Genomic DNA, 24,255 nt, shown 5'->3' on the forward strand with positions numbered 1-24,255 from the left:
CACATTATATTATGAAATATGTACTGATTTTGTTTCCCTAACTGAATTGTAATCTTGTAGAAAGCAGAGATTTCTACATCCCTTCAAGCAAATAGCATAATGCTGAGCACAGAGCAAGTGAACAATTAATATAAATTATGCTAGAAAAATCTTAATCTAGCAATTCACAGCTGTTTATCTCAAATTCATTCTCCTTAACTATATTTTTGAGTATCATTTCATACAGAAAGCATGTAGGACTTAGAACAAGCCCCAAAGACTCAAATTCTGGCTGTGACTCTCCATATGTTCATATATGTGTCTAAGACTATTGCATTCACAGTATGGAAGCCAGTGGGAATCTTTGAGGAAATAATTTAAGTGGGATGGTAATGAAAGAAACTAATATGTAGAAAGCCTTTGAGATCAGAACTTAGTATAAACCTCTCAGGATCTATCCACACATCTCCACACTTTTGAGTCAAGGCTTTCTCCTCTACTTCTTTTTGATTCCACCAGCTGAGCCTCAGACCCAAAAAGCTAAGAGGCCCCAAGATAACATTAGATGGAGGGATACCAGCCACACTTTAAAATTTAGTTTTTATTTTTAGTTTTTACTTTAAGGAAATGTAATTACTTTGAGTTACTTTGAGTTCAAGTTAACTCATATATTTGCTCAGGTAATGGCCATCAGATAGGGTCAAAATTTGAAGTTCTACAAGAAACAAGTGCTGGTGAGGATATGGAGAAAAACGAACCCACAGCCACTATTAGTGGAAATGTAAATTGGTACAGCCACTGCAGAAAACCATATGAAGGTTCCTCAAAAAATTAAATACAGAAATACCATATGATCTGGTAATTCCACTCTGGGTACTTACCCAAATAAAATGAAACACTAATTCAAAAAGATACATGTACCCCTATGTTTATTGCAGCATTACTTACAATAGCTGAAATATAAAAGTACCCATGTGTCCAACAATAGTTGAATGGATAACGAAGGTGTGAAGTATATACACAATGGAATAATACTCAGCCATAAAAACCGTGAAATCTTGCCATTTGTGACAACATGGATGGATCTAGAGGGTAGTATGCCACGTGAAATAAGTCAGACAAAGAAAGGTCAAATATATATATGATCTTGTCCATATGTGAAATCTAAAAAATCAAATGAACAAAAAAAAAAAAACAAAAAATAGCAACAGCCTCACAAATACAAAGAACAAAACAGCAGTTACCAGAGAAGAGAGGAGTGGGAAATGGACAAATCAGGTGAAAGAGCTTAAGAGATACAAACTTTTAAAGATTTTTATTTTTTCATTTGAGAGAGAGAACATACACAAACAGGAGGAGGGGAGAGAGAGAGGGAAAAGCAGACTTTCCACTAAGCAGGGAGCCAGACACGAGGCTCAATCCCAGGATACTGAGATAATGACCTGAGCCAAAGGCAGATCCTTAACTGCCATCCAGGCATCCCAAGCGATTAAAACTTTTAGTTACAAAATAAGTCAAGATTTGAGGATGGCAAGAACAGTGTACAGAATATTCAATAATATTATAGTAAGTTTGTATGGGTGACAGGTGGCAACTACACATATCGTGGGGAGCCCTGCATAATGTATAGTAATTGTTGAATGTTGTATCTGTGAGACTAATATAACATTGCAAGTCACCTACACTTCAATAAAAGAGAATTTAAAGTCCTACATGTATGTTTTCTAATAATTTGATGCCTTTAACAGATCCTGTTTCAATTTTTAAGTTTCCTACCTGCCCTGCAGATATTTCAGGTCTTTCTAGTCTAGCCAATTCTTCATTCCATTCCTTCAGCAAAATTAATCTCTGTAGGACATTTATACTGAATATAATACCTGTATTTATTCATGCATATGTAGGAAAAATGGAAAAGTATATCAAGCTAAAGGACTTAGTACACCCTCTCCCCACCTCAATGAATTAGTCTTTTTCCAAGGAAGTAACCTCAACATTTGTTTTCAAACAATTTTATTTCGATTTCACTAATGTATTTCACAGAATAAGTTCACTTTTTATAAAAGGAATAATAAGGGACCTAAACAGAAATAATGTATTAAATTATATCTCTTATAAGAGGCAGCATCTTATATAATAAAGATGGCATGAATTTTAGAGCTACAAGCATTCAATTCAAATCCCAACTCTGCCACCAACCAATTTTACAAGTAGGGCTACAGCTGGCCTTTATAGGATTTAGCATAAATTGGAAAAAATTGCCTCCTCTGGGCAATCATAACCCTTACCTGTTTCCTCAGCTGACTGCCCTCAAGCAGTGAACAATTTGTACAACTATATGCACTTACCCTGTAGATATGACTTTAGAAAACTCTCTCTAAATTCCAACACCTCATCTCTAAAATGAACACAATACCATCTGTACACCTCATCAGGTTGGAGGAAGGATTAAACAGGGTGAAAGAGATAAAGCACCCAGCATAGAGCCTAGAGAATCAGGACCAACTATCCAGGAAATATTAGTTGTCACCTCTGTGCTTCCCCCTGGCCAGTCATCTAGATAGTCAATACCCCTGGAAGTTCCTATTAAGAATGGATTATACTCTGCCACTGAAAGTAGTTAATGCATTCCAGGATTAGGCATTGCTTAGGAGCTTTAGACCAGATGTTGGAGGTTGACATACCTCTCGAGGGTTAAAGCTTGCTCTGTGCATGTCCCACTGCACTCACAGTACTAATCATTTAACCTGTATCTTCTCCATTCCATTTCTTTCTAAATTGATTGCTTGTTGTAACCATATATTGTAGTACACAGGACACCAGTTTTAAATTTCACTCCATAAATTCCATCTGGGAAAGCTTTTAAATCCACCCAATGACTATAGTGGGTAAATAGCAATCTTACCCACATAAACCCCAAACCCTAACCACTCCCACCATGATGTACAGTCATTTCTACTCTGGGAACAAATCTGAATTCTTTTTTCCTAAATTAAAAACTCATTTTAAAGAAAAGTAGTTATTAAACTACTCCATAAACATAATAAACCACACTTAAATCTTGGTTGCAATAAATATCTCTTGCCTACAGCCATTAAATTCCACCAGTGAATTTTTAAGTTTGCCAGCAAAATAGTATATTTATTCTGACCATGATTTGCTTTCTGTGGTTTGATGTTCTCCTGTGTTTCTTATGTTTAGAAATGGGGGGAGTCCATCCAGAAACCTTTAATAGATTTATTCAGGAGACATGAATACTATAAAAGATCACCATTTCCTCACTGTGAGATCAGTTTAGGCCTCAGGACAATAATGTCAAATGGTGGCACCTTTGGCCCTCTCTTGTTTCCTTAAGTGATTGGTTAAGACTGTGAAAATCAGTTTGAAAAAAGAGCAAGTTATCTAGCAAGAGTTAAAGATGCTAGGCAGGTATTTCATTCGAAGTCCTGACCAGATCTTCACAATGAGCTGTGACATATATATGCTCAACTACAGAAACTGTCAGGGGCTGGGGGAGAAGCTTGTTATTGTATTATGAATAATCATTTATAGGAGTTATTCACTGTAGATGGTGCAGGTAAGAAGGATCTCGGGGAATAGCACAGAAAATTTAGAAGTATACAAAAATTATCCCAAATTCCAAATTCAGCCATTGACATTTAACATATCCACTGGCCTAGATCCAAGATTTCATCCAACAAAAGAAGATCCAAGATTTTCATCCCAACAAAAACCCCGGGTTGCATGCAGCTAGTGGCAGCCACACAAGATTCGGGAAGACCAGCTAATGACAGAACTGGAAAAGGAGTGCTGAATTGCACATCACCACCCACCCTATACCCAAGAAGGTCCTTGCCCTAATCCTAAAATCAAAAACCACTTAAGACTATGAAATTTATTTCTCATACTTAAGAACCCTGACAATTATTCATAAAAGCCCATTTTAAAATTCTATAAAAATACAAACCCCAAGTTTGCTACCCCAAAGTAGCAAGTTGAATTATCTACATATATATTTTTTTAAGCTTCAGGCAACTTGAAACCTAAAAACATGATGAAATAAAACATGATGAAAATAATTCACCCAGTGGCAATATAACTGGGATGACTTTTCCAGAGGTGATTTAATACAGGGTTTATAAAAATAAAGATACATTCGTGTTCACCAAAAATGTTCTCTAAAAAAATAAAGATAACGAAAAGACTACTAGATTTTTTCATCAAAGTCTGACTATTTCCATGAGAAATCTGAAACAACCTAAAAATCCAACACCAGGGAACTGGCTAACCAAACTCTTTATGATGGAATGTTAGTATATTTATCACCTAGCCATTTAACAAATGGCTACTTACTGATATTTAAGGTGCCCAAGGTTGTAAATTACAAAAATCATCAAGAATATGTACAAATTGATCCTATATTTGTTATTTTGTGTATAAACTCTTAAAATGACTTGAAAGATTTAAACCAAGATATCACAGGGTGGTAGGGTTTCTGATATTTTAATTTTTTTTTCTTTTAGTTAATCTGCATTTGTCAACTTTTCTACAAGGAATAGACATTGATTTTGCAATTTATAAGATGGTTTTGATAAAGACCTTAGATTTCATCTTATTCCTGCTTACATTTAACAGATTGAAATTTGGCAGATCATTACATTTTTAAGGTGTAATAACTTGTGAACACCTTTGAAATCAATAATGTAACACCTATGGTTCACATACAAGTGAATTAATTTAATCAAAAAACTCACTGAGCAACTATGTGCTAAGTGTTCTCCTGTAGTAAAGATAAATAAAGTTATTTCCCTGTCTCTGAGGAGTTCACTGTATATAGAGAATGACAGAAAGGTCAGGAATAATTACTATACAGAGAGAGATAAGAAATAAGCACAAAATCTTATGGGTTCAAGATGGAGCTACTTGCTAGGCTACAGGTGTTCAGGGACTGGGTAGTAATGAAAGTTAGTCTTACAAAAAGGGACAAAGCCTTGCAGATACAAGAAACAGCATGTGCGATGTAATGAAGATACAGAGCAACATGGGAAGTGAGGGGGCCAAGTGAGCTATGGGCATATCTAGAATGCTTGTAGCATGGGAGAGAACAGCAGAAACTCTTGTAAAGAGAACAAAAGTATAGAGAAATCTTAAAGGGCTTTGAGGGCATACATAAGTGTTTGAAAATCTTCCAAAAGCACGGTCGAAAAGCGCATGATTTTCAATCACCAGGGAGATAAGAATGATCTTATCCACCTCCCATGGCTTCAGCTATCACCTTTAGAGCATGATTCCCTGAAGTATGCCTCTGGGGCAGACGTTCTCTCCTGGACACCACACCCATATTCTCAACTGCATATTTCACAGTATATTCATCATATGCTTTATGAAGTCTAATAGCTCCCTCGGATTTAATATGGTCCCCATGAAGCTTTTCATCATATCTTTAAACCTACTCTTCTCTGGAAAATCCAGCAGGAATCATCATCATCCTCCTTTCTTTCCTCCCACACCTCCACATTTCAAAAGTTGTGAATCTGCCTTAAAATTTTTCAAATCCTCCCTTTCTTACTCCTTCACTTGAGCACCTAACTCACTTTCAGTGTCTCCCCAGATCTTCATCAGATACTGCAAACCCTCTCTCAGATGATCTATCAGACATTCTACCATTCACATGTGTTATCTCCACATGACTAAACCAACACCTGCTCGCTGGTTTCGAAGTCTCTGAGGACTTTCTGTTGATCACCACATAAAATGTAAAGTCAAACTGTCTCCTCGTGAGGTTTTCTCCCACCTCTCAATATAACTAACGTTTTTTATAATGGAATTTCTTAGTATCCTAACCCTTGGTTGAGATCTCTGTTAAAGCCACTGCATATTATAAGGTAAAGTGGCAGGGTATAAAATAAGTAAAAAGATACAAGGAAGCAATAATTCTATGCTGTATTAAAATATGCAAATCATGGTATGTGTCCCTTGTGAGATCTCTGAGGATCAGCATGCTGCCTGGAATATTGCAGTTCAATAAATTTGACTAAATGACTGACTTAAGAAGCCAAGTAAAAAGAAGTCCCTCATCATGCAACAGGTATAATACTGGCCTGTGCAATATTTTTTTAAGATTTATTTGAGAAAGAGAGCATGCGAACATGATAGAGGGGGAGGGGCAGAGGGAGAATCTCAAGCAGACCCTGCACTGAACATGGAACCTGATAAAGACTTCCATCCTAGGACCCTGAGAACATGACCTGAGCAGAAATCAAGACCTGGGCCATTCAGGAGCCCTGGGCCTATGCAGTATTTTTGATGATAAATTTCTTAAGGATCATCTTCTACTCTAAAAGATTCTTCCATGGGCAAATCTCATCTACACATTTCATCACAGATATAAATTTCACCATAGTAAATGTCCCAGCATCACAGATCGCCCATAAGCTGCCTATTAGTATGAGAGACTTGTTCTAGAGCGCTATTTAGGGTCTTAGCGAGACCAAAAGTTTTAATCAGCAAAATAAAAACCAATGGATTCCTCCTTAGCCCTGGTTAAAGAACACACTGGAATGAATGACTTATTAAACTTGTTTGTATGTGTACATATACACATTGCCTTAAAATCCAGAGAGTTCTAGGACAATACAGAATGGTTATTCTCTAATACAGGATCAAAGGTTATCAACTCTTTATTAGAATATCATACCCTGTTGCTTAGCTCTAAAACTGAGGACATATTTTTTTAAGATTTTATTTATTTATTCATGACAGACAGAGAGAGAGAGAGAGAGAGAGAGAGAGAGAGAGAGGGGCAGAGACCCAGGCAGAGGGAGAAGCAGGCTCCATGCAGGGAGTCTGACATGGGACTCGATCCCGGGTCTCCAGGATCATACCCTGGGCTAAAGGCGGCACTAAACCACTGGGCTACCAGGGCTGCCCTCTTTATTAGAATATCATAAAGGTAATACCAGAAGCCTAAAAACTGCTGACCAATGAAACTCTGTGAAAGACACACAATACTATTGAATGCATATTAAGAATTGGCTTAATCTGTAATTACCACAAGTTGCATTTTGTAGAGTATTCTAATTATATGTCCCAATAAATGAGCTCCCCTTTTGTTCATTTACTTTCTCATTTTTAATTATTGCTGCTTCTGGGCTTAAAAATAAATAAGATTGATTTCTGAAAGCCAACACCTTCCATTTGCTTAAGAATAGTTTACACGTATATGCCACTTACAAATATGTGCACTTTCTAGTGTACACTTGATATTTTGTCTTGTTTAATATACAGAAACCTTTAAGGTAGGTCCTATACTATTTTGCAGATGGAGAAACTGAGGCACAGAGAAGCTAAATATCTTGCTTCAGATCACACTAAGTGACTAATAAGCTCAATCACACCCTAGAGTCCACACTCTTAATCTCCACACCCTCTGGGAGGAGATCTCTTCTTAAAGACACTGAGAGGGAGTATAATAGATAAAGAGGGCTATTTCAGTCTACAGCATTCTTTTTTTTTTTCATTTTTTAAAATTTATTTATGATAGTCACACACACAGATAGAGAGAGAGGCAGAGACACAGGCAGAGGGAGAAGCAGGCTCCATGCACAGGGAGCCCGTCGTGGATTCGATCCCGGGTCTCCAGGATTGCGCCCTGGGCCAAAGGCAGGCGCCAAACCGCTGTGCCACCCAGGGATCCCAGTCTAGGGCATTCCAAATCAGTATTTCCTCATTAATCTTCAAGCTACATATAAATAACATGTCCAGTTTAATTTGTATTTTATCTCCAATTTTGAGTATTAATATGTTATCAGAAAGTACAGCATATTATTTTAAACACATAATTCTGAAAGCTTTACCAATTATACTGGTCTGTTATTTTCCTTATTGGACAACACAACTTTGAAACAGCATGGACCAATAATAATGTGAGTCACAAATGTAAGCCATATTTGTAATTTTAAATTCTTCTAGTTGCTATATTTAAAATTATAAAAATAGGTAAAATTGATTTTAGTTGTATCTTTAACCCAATGTATTAAAAATATCATTTCATCATATACTCTATATAGATTACTACAGAGATATTTCTCTTTTGTTTTCATATTAAAGGTCCCAAATCCTGTGTTTGTTTTGCACTTACAGCACATCTCATTAAGATCATTTTTCACATGCTCAATAACCACATGTGGCTAAGATATTGAACAGCACAGTTCTACAGCATATATCCAATTTTGTAGTTACAGTGAACATAAAGAGATGCCTCTGTTCATATACTTCCTTCATAAACTCTTCCCCACAACTGCCATCTTTAAACTAGAAAGACGCATGCACCCATGCAGTCATACCTTCAAGTGGCAGTGATGATCAAACATAAATGTTAACTGAAATGTGCTCCTAGACAATATGTAACTCTAATGTGTACTCAGCGGGTTCACCAATGCTTTCCTTAGCACCAGTCCCATCACCTTATTGCCGTGAGGGGCCAAACAGGAGGTTTGAATAAGGAACTGAGAAGTAAAAATATGTAGCTAATTCTTGAAAAAAATGCTGTGGCATGTCCAATTGTCTTTATTTCTAAAGGACAATATTTCTCTCTCTATGAAATAATCTACATGGAATATAGTTGAATCTGGTCTGCTTACTCTGACATTTTCTTCAGTTAAAAGTGGATTTTGCCCTAAATTCCCTGTCTGGATTTTCTCTCTTAGCAGTCAATTTGATTCCATCAACATTAGATCACAGGGGCAGGGGGGCATTTTAAGAGGGTGAGGGGCTTCTAGGGCTCCCATGGACAGCAAAGGCCTTTTTTTTTTAACACTTATATTTCATTTCCTCGACAATTAAGTACATGCTAACCCTACTACCCTGTAATCTTGAAAATGTAAAAATTAATCTGAGCAAAGGTTGTACGCCCCTCCCCCACTTAAGAGTAGGGATAATATCTACTAGAGTCTAACTTTTACTGGATTATTTAATTTTCTCAGTAAAAAGCAATCAACTGTTAGTGACACCCCTCCTACCTGCTCCCCCTCCACCTCCCAAAAAAAGCTGAGGGTAGAGGGAGGGTGAATGTCAAAACAAAAGCCTGTGCTAGAAAATTTACAAGGCAAAAGAACAAACATCCTCTTTGGGAATTACTCTAGGCTACACAGCAAAGAATTATAGCACATAAACTGAGGTTACATAAACACTTTAATAAAATCCAGGGCTTGATTTATAGAAGTGGCCTGTCTTGTGCTTGCTTCCACAGAGGACCTGTGCCTGGAAACCAGCAAATCCGCCCGCTGCCTCTCCAGCAGCAGCAGAAGAGGGTTTGCTGGGAGCCTCTGGGCTTTCCTGTCAGTGGTGTGGGGTCAGCTAAAGACACCACAGATTAATCCTTCTCTTTTTTAAAGACAGGAAATAATATTTCATTTGTGCACTCACTGCCCTGGTCTATAGAGGGCTCTCCATCTCCACCCCCAAGTTCCAATCCACATCACCACCAGAAGCAGTAAAATGCAAGGGGGAGAGCAGTTGGTATGAAACCAGAAGTGTTCAGAAAATGGCAGGTTTAAAGGAGTTTTGCAATTTGCAAATAAGACAATGAGATAGAACTTACCAAATTCCAGCACAACATGCTGGTTGAGAATAACATGATTACCCCTCACACACATTCAGACACACAGAGAGAATTATTAATATAAAAACAGACTGATGAATGTAGACTGAAATATCTAGAGGCCCCAATGATACCAGGCAATGCTCCATTTGGTAAACTGGCTTGTATTGGTTAATTCATGGAATTAGTGAACCAAAGAATGATTCTTTGCCCATTTCCCTGGGGGAAGACCTAACTTCAGTCCCTGAGTAGGTCTAGGGAACTGCACTACCTTTCTTATGGCTGGGGTTCTTCACCTTTCCTGATAGCTACTTTATTACTGCTTTCCTGTACAGTGTACTTCAGACAAGACAACAGGAAATGGAGAAGCAGCCTTGATGAAAAGTGTACCATAATTATGTTCCACGTTTCTGAAGGAGGGGGAAGGGGACAAGGAAGAAAACAAGCTTTTCAGAGAGATAAGCCTTACAATGTGTGATTCTGGCATTTTTATTAGGTAAAGCTAATTCTACCTTTCAAAAAAGATGTTTTATTTTTATCAGCAGCAAAGACGTGGGCCTGGCTAAGAACCCACCCCACTCATATATACTGACCTCGAAGGTCTTTGATAATTTATTTCTGAGCTGGTCTTGGGAATAAAAAAGACAAATCAGAAAGAGTTCTTCAAAATTGTCTTAATTTGATGAATCTAAAGTTCAATAGACTAACATGAACTATTTTAAGCTCTGTGAGATTTTTGCAAAATAACTTGTCCTTATAATTGTAGCTTCACTTTTACATATAAAATAATTCCAAAATGTGTCAGATGATTAGATTAGCCTGTGAGAATGCTAAAAAATTACGTTGCTGCAACGTGTCTCCAAGCAAAATACTGGCTGAACTCAATGAGAAGCATTTAGGTTTCTATCAGATGGTTTATTAGGCTCAACTCACAGTTAATGGACAACTGGAAAGGAACCACAAGACCCCAAATAAACAGCTTCATTTCTGAGTCAATGGCCTTTTACAAGTATTCCTAAAGCCTTCATGCATAATACAGAGGTGTCACTGGTGAGCCTGGGCTAAACCAGATTCTCCCAAAGAAACTTCCAGAATAAGACTGTGAAATAGAACTAAACAGTGCCATCTGGTGCGAGAAAAACAGTGAAAAATATTAGCTAGAACTACAAGGCAGCATCTCATTTTAAATCTCTACTTATACTAGAATTATTGCTGTACTTTTTGCAGAGAAAGGCCCCCAGTGCTTCATACACAATTATTTTTTTACACATTGAAAATAGTGAGGTTTTTTTTTTTAAAGATTTTATTCATTCATTCACGAGACACATGGAGAAAGAGGCAGAGACACAGGCAGAGGGAGAAGCAGGCTCCTTGCAGGGAGCCCGACGTGGGACTCGATTCCAGGACCCCAGGATCACGACCTGAGCCAAAGGCAGACACTCAACCACTGAGACACCCAGGTGACCCAATAGTGAGGTTCTGTAAAAAATGGAAACAGTACTAAGCTTTCCATCAAACTAAACCACCAGACCCATAAACTTCAAAACCGTTATCACTCCTGGCACCAGTTTTGATGGGACCTGCCTGATCTGTTTCAATAGATACCTTAGTAATCCTATTGATATTTTTAACCTCAGGTTAGCATACTCCATTCAGTACACATCTCCTCTATTCATCTTTTCCTACAAGAAGTACCATTGTCAAGTAATATTCTTCTCATCTTTATAATTTATGTGCCATCTCTTGGTTTTTCTTCCTTTTCTATTTTTTTTTTCTTGGAGGGGGTGGCTTCTTGCATTTTTTAATGCTTAATTGAACGCCTATTCTGTATGCATTCCAGAAACGCCTAACCACTTGCCAATAACAAACACAATATAATGAAACAGTGATTCTACCAACAATTTACAAGGAGCCAATTATTAATTTTAATAGGCTATTTCTAACAGAAAATTGCAACTCTGCTAATACCATAAATACTTTATAACACAGTTAGTGAAAGAATCCAATGAAATTTCCTAGGGTGCCAAAAATGATGATAACCAGTCTACCAATGGGGAGACAAAACAAGTAACAACAACAAAAAATAACACAAAGAAACTAGGGTATTTGGGAAAGAAAATACTATCTCTACTATGACCAGTTATGTTAAAGACTAGTTTCCCAGGAGTACCTGGGTGGCTCAGTCCATTAAGCAGACAACTCTTGGTTTCAGTTCAGGTCATGATCTCGGTTGTGGTAGCCCTGTGAAGGGCTTTGCATTTGTGGAGTCTGCTTGTCCCTCTCCCTCCCCTTCTTGCACTCTTGCTCTCTCTAAAATAAAGGCTTAAAAAAAATAAAGGGCGGATGGTGCATGGGTGGCTCAGTTGGTTAAGCTTCAGACACTTGATTTCAGCTTAGGTCATCATCTCAGAGTTCTGAGATCGAGCCCCACATGGGCCTCTGAGCTCAGCAGGGAGTCTGCTTCTCTCCTTCTCCCTCTCTCTCTGAAAGAAAGAGGGAAAAGAAAAAAAAAGAAAAGGGAAGGAAGGAAGGAAGGAAGGAAGGAAGGAAGGAAGGAAGGAAGGAAGGAAGGAAGGAAGGAAGGAAGGAAGGAATCTTTAAAAAAAAAAAAAAAGACCAGTTTCTCTGATTCCAGTATAATAAAATAATAATACATGCCCCCAAACTATTTATGATCACAGAATCATAGAATCTTGGGGACAGAAAATACTAAGGCCATTTTGAACCACAGAGGTACATCAACTTCATCTTTAAAAAAAAAAAAAGTAAACACTGACACATTCACAAAAATACCTACAACCCCAAAATGCCTAATTTATTTTTCCTCTCTGAGTGAAAGTTATTGATGCAATAAATCCCTTGAGTATCCATGAAGACCCAAAACAAAATGTCCCTGGTGGGCAGGCTTTATGCCTTAGATCTTACAATGTGAACTATTATGAATGAACCTGCTGGAATCCCTATGAAATTCATAGCCAAAGCATTCCTTATCATTACTGAGGAGACAGACAGAGAGAAATGTTAAGCATGGGGACAAAACAGGGATCCTAATGAGAACACATAGCTAATTGTGCCAATATTCTCCTGCTTCAGTCTACATGGGGACATACTGAGAAATAACTGTATGAGTGAGAAAGAACAAAAATGCTTAAATTAGTAAATTTTACAAAGACATATTTAGAAGAGGGAGTATGAGACTTTTTAAATTCCCCTTTCCACAAATCCTTTGCATTTAAGAGCCACACAGAAAGTTTTCCTCTTCAGTAGCCTGTAGATGGTGCTACTAACCTGTTTTTCTTTTGCTTGAAAATTGTTGCAGTTTTATCATTAGAGGAAACTAATTCATTTTATTTCATTCCTCCTAAAGCTGGGGGGATGGGGTGAGAAATTATCCTACCCTCTCAATGATAACTCTATACATACACATGGGTTACTTTAGAATGCAGAATACCAAATAAAAAATGAAGAAATGTTTAAAATCAAATTATTATAGATACCTACTGAAAGAAATAATTGGAGGGGTGGAAAAAAACATGGAGTTCATCTCATCTTATGTCCCTTTAGCTCCAGACACACACACACTTAGCAGATACGAAAGCAACAGGCCCAGTGCACAAAAATGGTACAGGTGACCTTCCTTCTGCTTCCATCAAAGAATGCCCACCCCACCAAAACCCACCCAGCCCAACAAGGCTGATTATGTCAAATAGCATGCCATAGTGTCCTAAGCCTTCCTCTACAGAATTTAGTGACAGAAGTTCTAGGATGGTCCCAAGATCACAAAACTCAATGGTAGCAAAAGGAATTAGAACCCACCTCTACAGCCGGGCCAAAGTGCCCTGAATCCAGGAAAACCTTATAAAATACAATCTTCCTTTGTAACAGGGCTATTCCTTAAATATACAAGTTTAAGCATCACATAATTTATCTGAGAAAAGCAAACTATACCTACAATAAAAGTATATTAATTAACCTACCACCTTCACATGACTTACTTTAGCTCCAAAACAGGAAGACCATCTTTTAATATTAATGTTTTCTTTTAGAGTAGTTTTAACTTCCACAACAGATTGACCTGAGATCACGCATTTCCCCATTCCCTCCTTACCCCCAAACACACAATCTCCCCCACTACAGACACCCCGCACCACAGTGGCACATTTGTTAGAAAAGATAAACCTACACTGACCCATCATTATCAACCCTAAATCCATACTTTACGTTAGGGCTCATGCTTAGCATTATACATTCTTTAGGTTTTGACAAATATACAATGAAATTTATCTATGATAGCAGTATTGTAAAAAATCATTTCACCACCCTAAAAATCCTATATCCACCCCTCTCACCTTCCAACCTCTGGTAGCCATTACTCTTTTCCAGAATGTCATAGAGTTGAAATTGTATACAATTTGTATCGTTTCTTTCAGACTGTCTTCTTTCACTTAGTAATATGCAAGTCAGATTCCCTCATATGGTCCCCCATATGATAGCTCCTTTTTCCCTTTCTCTCTTTTTTTAAAATAATAAATAATATTTCGTTGTCTGGATGTATCACAGTTTATTTATCCATTCACCTACTGAAGGACATCTTCGCTTCCAAGTTGGGGTAATTAAGAATAAAGATGCTATAAAACAGCTGTGTGCAGGTTTTTGTATGAATAGGAGTTTTCAATTCATTTGACCCATTTCAATTCATTTGAACTCATTCAGTTTTAATACACAAAGTTCCCAGCTGCTCCAAAAGATACAACATTCAAAGCTGCTTTGACCATATATTAGTTCCTCTTAAAGCCTCTTGTTTCAATGAGGAACTTCTTAAAAGGTCACACTTGAAGCACCAATATTTCACAGGTATAAGAAACTGTAAATGCTGAAACTCTAAAAAGAAAATCCCTCTCCAACTCCTGTTTTAAATATATTTTTCCCTCTTTTATATTTTTAAAGGCAAGGTTAGAAGGCTTTCCTAAAAGGCCTTCATAAAGGCTTTAAGGAAAGAAATGGGAAAAACAAGGCAAACTACACTCCCTCCACCAAAAATTTTTTAAAATAAGTTCTATTATGAGTTCTTTGGGAGGAGAGATGCTGTTTGGATGTCCATTCCTCTGCAAACTCCCATCTCATGCTCTTCCCCCAAAATTCAAATCAGTTCTATTGTGAGTTCCTTGGGAGAAGGAATGATGTTTGGATGTTTGTTTCTCTGTGTCCAACAAGACTGGATTTGGCATTTAGCGTGCACTGAATGAAAATTAGTAATTATATTGAATTGGTCAAATCAATACCTCAAATACTCAATTCTCACATCACACACTGCACAATAAATTAATCTGAAGATATTTAAACTATAGGAAATGTGTAGAGACTGGAAAAAAATCTTTTTAAACAATTCTACCATCAAAAACTAATTAAAACTAAGCCATAACCAGAAGCTCTTAATCTAAAACATTTTCACTGTAGCGAATTTTAAAAAATCATTTCAGTACTTACTTCTGGAATATGGATTCACTTTGTAATTAAGCTCCATTAGAACTTAAGTTAAATAAAGATCTAAATAACGACAGCACTACATAAGATTGGTGATGTGCCTATGAGGTGCCAGGCACTGTATTAGCGGACTTCCCATATATTATTACTGATTTTTATACTAATCTTACAAGGTATGTGAGAAATAAGGAATAAATAAGAAATGCAGGGCTCAGAGAAGTAATACAATCTTCCCAAGGTCACATAGCTATTAAGAGGCAGAGCTTAAATTGGGTCTATATGATTAGCAAAGCCTGTGGTTTTAGCTCTACACACCATGTGGACTCCTAAAGCAAAGCCATTTACAGATAAGTGGTGGCAAAATTTTCACTGTAAAAATGCACCCGTGCAACTATCCCACAAAACTGAGATGCTACATTTGTCAATATTTAATCAATATAAAAAGAACCAAGTAAAAATAAAAGCTTGACTAATTTGCACAATTAGGTAATAGTGCCTGGTAAGAGAGGGCATAGGCATAAATCATGGGTTATATTTTCCCTGCATATGGCCAGTTACGCCTAAATCAGGAGATCAATTTTTGGAAATATGTGGGCAGCAACTCTTGTGGATGTATTTATTGGAGTCTGAAGCTTTTCTCTCTTTGGAAACCAAAAAGTTATCAGGAAATAAAATATATTCCAGTTACTCCATCATTTGAAGGATGGGTTCAAGAGAACAGCTAAATGACAACCCCTAGTTTCTGGGTTGAAGGGAGGCTAGGCTACAGGTAACTCCCCTGATTCCTACAAGAGCCTCTCTGTTCATCAACAATGTCTCTCTTCTTTCTGCATTACAATCCACCTACATCCACCTGCCAGATGTATGTCTGTCAAGTGGCACTGTTCAGGACATAACCGTTCTACAGAAGCTCTCTATCAATTGTCTCAGTTTCATCTCTCATTACTCTTCCATTTGGCTCTAGTTCAAATGAAATCAAGGTGTAAAAGTGGAGAAACTATTAAAGGATGTTTATAGATTAAGTTCTTCAAAGCAAAAGTCTTACTCTATATATTTTTAATAGCTGGCATTTATTAGGTGCTTAATATCTGCCAGGCTTTGTACTTAAGGTTTTATAGGCAATATATTATTTAATCCTATAATAACATTGAGCAGTGGAACACTGTTATCTTCATTTAACAGATGAGAAAATGGAGATGTGGCCAGGACACGGGAAAGTAGGGTTCAGACCCACACTGTCTAACTCGATGCATGCTTTCAGCCATTACATCAAAATGCCTGTCTCCAGATGTTCCCAATTTGGGCTAAAAGAAGAGTCATGAATTTCCAGGAAACAATTTGTATGGTGACAATGGTAGCATGCTGGTTGCTCAAAGAATGGGGTTGTGGCAAGCCTGAGGGTTCTTCCCAGCTTTGAAGGGGAAACCAAAGATGTTCTGCCTCTGCAGGTAGATCCAAGGCCATCACTTTCCCACCCTACCGTCATACAGGCTGTCTTTACTTCATCTCCAGTAGTCACTTTCTTTCATACCCCTTGGTGTAGCCACCACCAGGGATTAAGGGAGGGGAGGGGCCATCCATGTGCCACCCTTCCTGCCCACTATCTTACCAATGTTCAGCTTACTGTACTTGAGGGCTCACTTGGGCCAAGAACTGTGGGGCAGGAGAACCTACTCAGTAGACCACAGAATGTGCTCCAAAACATTGCATGGTGCTTATGCTAGCTCTCAAGTTTTTGTTTCTTTTTTGTTGTTGTTGTTAAAAGGTTTTGTTTTTTTTCCTCACTTTTACTGAGAAATAACTGACATACATCACTAAGCAAGTTTGAGATATACAGCCATGATGGTTTGATTTACATATATTGTGAAGTGATTATCACAATAGGTTCCACTATCTATCATCTCTATAGATAACAGTATGAAGAAAGAAGGAAAAATAAATTTCTCCTTGTGATGAGAATTCTCAGGATTTGCTATTTTAACAACTTTCCTGTATACCATACAGCAGCATTATCTATAGACATCATGCTGCACATTGCATCCCTAGTACCTATTTATTTTATAACTGCATAGATCCTGTGTTTTAACAGTGTGTGTCACTCTGCCAGAGCAACTTCAGGTCCCAGCACCAGGGCATGATCTAGGCTTCTTGTCCGTCTTCCTTTCATTACCTCTGGTCAAAGAAAAAGAGTCTAGTTACAACCTCCTTTCTTGATCCCAAATCCCTAAATTAGCACACTGCTTCCATCACCAAGTCAACCTTGTCAAATAAATAAACAGATGACAAAACCAGGGACCGTTAACCAAAGTTCATGAACAACACTCTGAAAACAGTATCCTACAGCATATTCTATATGTGGTATAGAATGATCTTCACAATGATCCTTATTTAAAAATATTTTGAATAGGGGATCCCTGGGTGGCTCAGCGGTTTAGCTAAGCCTGCCTTTGGCCCAGGGTGCGATCCTGGAGTCCCGGGATCGAATCCCATGTCGGGCTCCCGGCATGGAACCTGCTTCTCCTTCTGTGTCTCTGTCTGTCTGTCTCTCTCTCTCTCTCTCTGTCTCTCTATCATGGATAAATAAATAAATCTTAAAAAAATAAAATAAATTAAATAAATAAATAAATATATATATATTTTTTTAATATAATTTTTTGTAATCCTTTTAAATATTTACCAGGGCAGGGACATCTGGGTGGTTCAGGTGATTAAGTGCCTGCTTTCAGCTCAGGTCATGATCTCAGGGTCCTGGGATTGAGCCCATCATCAGGCTCCCCACTCAGCAGACAGTCTCTGCTTGTCCCTCTGCCCCTCCCCCCACCCCTTCAGTGAACATGCGTGTGCACTCTCAAATCAATCAATCAATCAATCAATCAATCAATCTTTAAAAAATTTATTCACTACAGCAACATCCAAAATGACCTTCCAAGGGTCATTGTGCCCAATGAGGTTAAGGTCTTTCAGGGAAATAACCTGTCTGCCCTTTCGACCCTTTGCTCCTCACAATCCCACAAAATGTCAATGTAAGCATCACCTAGAATGAACACACTTGGTAAGTGTACGTAACTGATCCAAACAAGAATTATCAGGAATATTCTGATTTGTGTCCATTTGTGTCCATTAGTGACTATACTGCTGATACCAGTGAAATCAGTTTTGCTGACTGGATTTGGAATTTTTGCTGCAAGAGGCATTCCTCCTGAATACTGTGGCAGGGTCTCTCTCTTCTATCCCATCTGCAATTACCAACCCTCTGGAGTCACAGATCCATAGGCCAAAGGCACATCTGCTATCTGAAAGTTTACCTATAGTTATTACTGCTGTTCTCACAGCATTTCAAGGACCAAAGGACTGCTGAGAAGCAGAGGGAAAAGATGGCTGGCAAAAAAAGAAGAAAAACAGCAGAACACTCTCTGAGTGTTTTCTCTTTTCTCTTGGGAGAAATCTCAAGATTTCTCTGTTGGAAGCACAACAGTAATGTGTAAACTTTGGCCACAGGGTTGCTTCTGCCAGCCTATAAAATTGTATTCACTTTAGGCACAGAATACTATTTTGTCTGAATTGGGATTAATGTAAAATCAACATTATTTTTTTAAAGAAGCTCTTGATTGTTGCAGCCAGGTTAAAGTAAGATTTCCATCTCGCTATTGCTTAAAATTCCCCATCGGGTCCCCATTGCACTTAAAATGAAATGCCTGATCTTTTTTTTTTAATTTTTTTTATTTATTTATGATAGTCACACAGAGAGAGAGAGAGAGAGAGGCAGAGACACAGGCAGAGGGAGAAGCAGGCTCCATGCACCAGGAGCCCGACGTGGGATTCGATCCCGGGTCTCCAGGATCGTGCCCCGGGCCAAAGGTAGGCGCTAAACCGCTGAGCCACCCAGGGATCCCCGAAATACCTGATCTTTAATGTGGCCTCAAACTTGGCATGCCCTTCTTCCAGTCTCACTTTTCCTAATGTCTCTCCAACTCACCACACTCCTAGCCACACTGCCCTTACAGCTCCTGAAAGTGGCTTATCTTGTTCCTCCCTCGAGCCTTTGTCGGTCCTTCCTCTCAAAAAGCTCCTGGCTGGGGCCTCTAGCTCTTGGAAATTCATTTTGAACAAAACCATTTTAAACTGGGTCAGGTACCCTGCTACTGCACCTACAGTACTGCACCTACTCTCCTGTTCCGTTATAGCACTTATCATATTTTGTAATTTATCTATGCTTCCCCCACAAAATTGTCAGTTGCATTAGTGTAAGAACCATGCCTGAATGCTTCAACAGTGTATATCCAGCTCCTAACAAACTGCTCGCCTCATATTAGGCACACTATGGCAGGTTTTAGGGCTCATGAAAAAGGCAGAAGAATTACAGGAGATGGGCAGAAGAAAGGTCAGAGATTAAAGACAAGGAATGTTTTGGGGTGCCTGGGTAGTACAGCCGATTGAGTATGCAACTTTTGGTTTTGGCTCAGGTCGTGATTTTGGGGTCATGGGATTGAGCCCCACATCAGGCTCTGCACTCAGCGTGGAGTCTGCTTGAGACTCTCTCTCTCCCTCTGCCACTCCCCCTGCTCACATATTCTCTTAAATAAATAAATAAATAAATAAATAAGTAAGTAAGTAAGTAAGTAAGTAAGTAAGTAAGTAAGTTTGTTTTTTTCTTTTTTAGAAAGACAAGGAATGTGTTAGGAGGAAATAAGGAAGAACAAGAAACTGCAACCTTGGGCATGGGAGAAATCAAGGACAAGTCGCTCCATTCATGATGTCAGGAAGCCTTAGTGAATTCAGGTCCCAGGGCTAATATCAAAATCCAAGTTTCCTAAGTCTAATTTTGTGCTGTTTATACAACAGTCCATATAAGTTTGAGAATATGATTTATTATGGTCTTAAAAATCCCAAAGAAGCTATAATATGGCAAGTCCAGATAAAATCAAGATAAACACAAACATCAATTCTTCCAGAGTGCCCATTTCTCCCTTTAGGGCCCACTAACCTAAGAGCCCCCCCAACCTACCCAAAAAGGAGTGCATTCTGTGTGACTGCTGTGTGATTGCCCCTAATCTCCCAATGCCACAGACAAGGAAATGGAAGCCTAGGCAGGTAGGTTACTTGCCTACTTTGACACAACTCATCATGGATCTGGTGACACAAGATCTGCACATGCAAAAGAATTCCTCACAGAAGGTCTCCAACTCCCATCCTCAAAAGCATTCTACCTGAGTTCCAGATTTTTCAGAGGGTGGCATAAAATAGGAACTGGGAATGCTAATGTTCTGATTTCCTGTTTTCCACTGAGGAGAACACCGTTCAGTGCCACAGATATCAGCACTCTGTTATACTGGGATGATACTTCCAATCTAATGCCAACATAACAAAAACTCCTTCAAAGAAAGAATTGTTCTGTATATGGCTCTTATACTCGAGACATGCATAACTACCAATGCTTGTGCATGCTGGCACATTCAGCAAAAAGCTTGGTAATAACAAGGAGAGAACTCATCCATCAAGGAGCTTGAATTTCTATTGGCAATCCTGCTAGTTCTTAACATTGCCACACTGTTACTAGGTATGAGGTTCTGGATAAGCCAATAATATCTATGAGCATCAATGGTACTGGAGCAATAATTCTTATTGCTCTCATAACTTTCACAAATTTGGCCAGAATAAAGCAGTCAAGTGCATTCTCTTGCTTACCATGCTACACTTTACTAAGCACTTTTTCTTGCTTCCTTTCTCATCCCACAGATATTTGTTATATTTCTATTAAGTCCAATGCAATAGGTATACATTATCTCATTTGATCTTTGTGCTATCCTCTCTAGGTAAGGAGGACAAGGTAAGAGAGAAGGAAAAGCTTGCAAAAATATTTACTTACATAGTGTAACACATGAAGAGACAGAGCTGGAATCATAAACTAGCTTACCCAATCCCTAACCTTGTGCTCTCTGGGAATATTACATCTCACACAGTACTGGATTTTTCAGAAAGGCACTAGGTAAGCATTGAACAGGTTGAAAGAAATTCTACATTTATCTTTTGTAATTTGCCTCTGTTCACCCCATAATGGCCCTAGATACCGATTACCTCTTCCACATGTAATCTAAAGGATTAATTTTGTTTTGCTTTTTTTTTTTTTCATTTTACACACATTACATTTTTAACTACAGTTAAAAGAATTCACATTCCCCCTACTATAGTCTCTGCTTCCTCAAACCCTCTCACCTTGGGCTATCCTTTTCTCTACCAGGAAATACTGGATACTTGTCAATCTCTCCAGGTACTCATAGCTCCAATCACACATGGTACCCTAGAGCCACAAGATCCTGCTCCCACTGCTTCCCTGTGCATAGCACTCTCTCATTTAAATGATCCTTCCTTTCTTTACAGTATATGCACACACTATAACTTAACACAATATGGCCCACACCTGGATCACACACATTATAGTTATACAAACATATATGTGCACACATTACTAGGGATGCTCACTGCTTAAAACCTTTTCCGTTTTGGTCATTCTATTTAACAGTGAAATTTAATAGCTATTTTTAAAAAAATAGCTTCACTGAGGAAAAATTTGCATGCAATTCACTCATTTAAAGTGCACAGGTCAGTGGTTTTTAGTATATTCAGACACTTGTACAACCATTATTATAACCTAATTTAATCTTTTTTATTTATTCATGAAATATACACAGAGAGAAAGGCAGAGATGTAGGCAGAGGGAGAAGCAGGCTCCAGGCAGGGAGCCCAATGTGGACTCAGTCCTGAGACCACGGATCACACCCTGAGCCAGGGGCAGGTGCTCAACCGCTGAGCCACCCAGGCGCCCCCATAATCTAATTTTAGAATATTTTCCTCACACTAAAAAGAAAACCCTGTACCCATTAGCACTTACCCTCCACCAACACCCCCCCCCCCCCCCCGCACCATCTCCTTCAGCCCTGCCAACACTAATCTACCTTCCATCTCTACGGATTTGTCTCTTCTAGAAATTTAATATAAATGGAGTCAAACAGCATATGGTCTTTTGTGACTGGTTTCTTTCTCTCAGCCTAATGTTTTCACCTTTTTTTTTTTTTTTTTTTTTTTTTTTTTAAGCTGCCTTGATCTGCTCATTCAGCTCTGTCTTCCTAACGACTTTTGCTAGAGTGACTGGGTAATGAAATGACAGGGATGGCTAAACGAGGGTCCCGTACAGGGTCCTTTGGAGGACCTGAAGTCCACAGCCTTAGAGCCTGTTTACCAGCAACACCATCCTTCACAAACTGATCCAGGGCGTGAGTGTAAGGGAACTGCGAGGACAGAGGTGATCCTTGTCCACCCAGCGGCCAAAAGGGTCAATGGGAAGCCTTAATGAGGTTATCACATACTTAACTTTATCAATAGTATTTTGTTAAAAGGATAATCATAGGTTTGGGTACAAAATGCAGATTCAGGTTCACCAGCATAACTAAACTAAATGTCTCTATTGAAACACTGAGAGGAAAAAAATATTAGTTTTCATGTAAAGGTTTTATTGTTTTGTTTTGTGAAAACCTAGTCACTAAAATAGTCCCCAGAAAGCCCTTCCAAATTCTGAAAAGACAAGTGGAGGGAGTGCTAATTAAATGTTTCGTTAGTGTTTGCCATATAGTAAGGCTATTCATTTCAGTGAGGTCTAATTTATGATACAGGAGAGTTAGAATTTTATGTGCTCTGCATATACTTTATAGTACATTGGGGCACCTCATAAAAATCAATTGTACAGTACATTTATGCCCTGTTTTTAAGAACCTGGATCATAATTTAAGATTATAAATGATTAGAAAGGTTTATAATTTTTGCCTCTTTGCTTTTATGACCCACAATGAGAAGAGCTTACTTGATGCCAAAACCTTCATCAGAAATGTTACTCTCCCCCCCACACCAACTACTATATTGTTTCTCTGGGAACTATTCTTTATAAGATGACCTCTACACAAAAAATGGCAGCTGCCATTATACAGTTTCTCCTCTTCAGTTATCTTACTTTGGTGGGAGTGAGGGTGATGCTTTTCCATCTTAGTTTTTCCTCTCCTCCATCAAACCACAGACTTTGTGAGCAGCAGATTCAGCTTCCTTTATTTCAAAAAGAATACACAGTGCATAGTAGGTGCTAAAGAAATGGGTTTTCAGTTTCACCAAATGAATATACAGAAACGGGAGCAGATGTGGTGCTCTTATTAGAAGGCAAAAATTAGGGCATCCCTCTTGCACAGGGAATCCAGGGCTCCTGATCAATCTTGTGGGAAAATCTGTTCAATTACTCAATATCCTCAAAGCGCCTTCCTCAAATGAGCACGTTCAGGAGCTCAATCCATCTTTGCTGCACTATGCCAGATGAACTGTTCTAACATCTAATTCTTTTTATAAAGCAGAAAATGTTTCTCAAGCTCTTTATGGCTGATTGAACTAATTTACTGTGGAACAGGCAGCAGACTATCTTTAGATAAATGCTAATCAGGACGCTAGTGCTCTCTTCAGTCTGGCTGCCACTATTATGCTGAAAGGGAAGGTCAACAGCTAATAGACCCAGTTAACAAGCCATTCTGAACTTCACTTTAGCTTAACCCTCTTCAAAGTTGCAGTCATTAAATCCATAGATTATTAGAGGCTGCCCTACTGTTTTCACTGCACACTAAGACGAGCTTTCAGTACAGTCATTAATCGAATTAACATTGTCTAATCCAATTTTATAGAGTGTAAACTGAGACATGGCTGGGGTAGGCCTTCTCAAATGCCCTCGAAAGATGCCAACAGGAATACAGTCATTCCAGGTTAGACTTGGGCTGGACTGGGACAGGAAGCATGTCATGTTAATGGTTTCTTTTTCCTCACAGTCCTCTCTCCCGTTCTTTCTTTGTCTTAAAATCTTTCAGCAAGTAAAAGAAAGGCATTTTGTAGTCCCTACAAGATAGTTTTACACTGCAGCAAAGCCAAGCAGGAAAACAATAAGGCCATTTGTATCACAGTCCCATACGACCCAGGACAACAATGCCGTCTCAGACAGGCAGTACTGGGATCCCTTTCTACCAGACAGGACTAGGACAATCAGCTTAGTCCAAGACCCCTGAGAGACTGGGTCCTGCTATAATAACAACCACAAACATTCTAAAAGGAGAATTCTAATTTAGAAACTAAAAACTAAAAACATTCTAACATCATATACTAGAGTTCCTGGT

At 38.5% G+C, this 24,255-nt stretch overlaps 1 protein-coding gene across 10 annotated transcripts in view; it reads right to left on the minus strand.

Annotated features, from left to right (window-relative positions):
- Positions 1-24,255, minus strand: part of AUTS2 (activator of transcription and developmental regulator AUTS2) — a 1,128,325-nt gene that overhangs the window by 672,095 nt on the left and 431,975 nt on the right. The gene's annotated exons all lie outside the window — the stretch shown is intronic.

This window comes from Canis lupus, chromosome 6 (assembly GCF_011100685.1).
Source record: "Canis lupus familiaris isolate Mischka breed German Shepherd chromosome 6, alternate assembly UU_Cfam_GSD_1.0, whole genome shotgun sequence".
Classification (NCBI taxonomy): Eukaryota; Metazoa; Chordata; class Mammalia; order Carnivora; family Canidae; genus Canis; species Canis lupus.